Genomic DNA, 1515 nt, shown 5'->3' on the forward strand with positions numbered 1-1515 from the left:
CAACTGGGAGCCAGGAGGTGTTACAGGGGGTTCACTCAGCTCACTGCGCCACAGGCCAATTAATGGAGAGCAGGTGCTGAGGCAAGGAATACAACTTTATTCCAAAACCAGGCTGACAAAGAAGGTAGATTAAAGTCTCAAAGTAACCATCTTGAGGTCTGGATGCCAGGTTCTTTTACAGAACAGAGATGGGGAAGGTGAGGAAACAAAGTTAAAAGGCCATTGATCTTGCAAATATCTCCTAGAATGGCAAGCCTTGGGGAAGCGATGTGTTCATTACTTCCTGTAGCCATCCACAGGTGGACAGGGTCCTAAACAAAGGCACTTTGGTTTAATATTCAGGCAGCCAGGCAGGACTCCCCCAGGCAAACCATTATGTATAAACAGTATCCTTTTAGTGAAGAGGAGCAAGAGGGAAGCAAGAGTTAAAGTAAAAGTTCTAACATGGAGTCATTATTGGCCTCTCCCTGTAATAGAGGGGTCTTGGCATCTGGACCAGCGCCCAGCTTGGTGCCTCTTGAATGACTTGATTACCAACCCTCAATTTGGGATGAACCTCAAAATCTCAGGAAAGAGGCTTTTTGAAGAGTGCATGGACCATATTCATACATCAACACCACGGTCCCCACATGATTCCCCAAACCAAAAAGGCACAAGTGCAGGCCTCAGTGTACAATCAGAAAACAGCCCTCTGAGAACCTAAAACAGAGTTGAATACCGAACATTACAAGGGTGTAGATGTGCCAACAAGGCAACCAGAGCACCTGCCTCTGGGCTGGGGGACCTGGGGATACCCCAAAAACAGCTACTGCCAGACCCGTCTGAGACAGGAGGGGACACCCTGGAGTGCCCTCCAATCCCTTTCCGCCTCCAGTCTGGAGAAGGGCGTTTGACCCCAGGAGGAAGCTGAGGGACACGGAGGCACTGATGCAGGGCTGCTGACAGGCAAAGTGGACCTGAGTCTCACTTAGCGAAATCTGACTACAATTAGTATTTGCAAATCTGAAAAAGCTCCCTAGAAATACTTCAAATATTGAGGAACTTTCTTAAAGAAAACCCAAATCAGGCTAACATGAGGGCATGCTCCAACGAAGCTTTAGAAAAAAAAAAATCCTTGGGACTTCCCTGGTGGCTTAACGATAAAGAATCCGCCTGCCAATGCAGGAGACACAAGTTAGATCCCTGATCCGGGAAGATCCCACTTGTCTGGCAGCAGCTAAGCCCCTACATTACAACCATTGAGCCAGTGCTCCAGAGCCGGTACGCCACAAGTCCTGAAGCCTGCATGCCGCAAGGCCCATGGTCCACAAGACACGCCACCACAGTGAGAAGCCCCAACTTACCACAACTAGAGCAAAGCCCACGCAGCAATCAAGACCCAGAACAGCCAAAAAATAAATTAAAAAAAAATTTTTTTTTAATCTGCATAGCTAAGGCAGGATTTTCTTTGCCTCTGACCTGAAATCAGTTCCCTAGATTCTTGTATAAAGGATCCAGGAAGTCACACAGAGGAGA

This window comes from Bubalus kerabau, chromosome 8 (assembly GCF_029407905.1).
Source record: "Bubalus kerabau isolate K-KA32 ecotype Philippines breed swamp buffalo chromosome 8, PCC_UOA_SB_1v2, whole genome shotgun sequence".
NCBI lineage: Eukaryota > Metazoa > Chordata > Mammalia > Artiodactyla > Bovidae > Bubalus > Bubalus kerabau.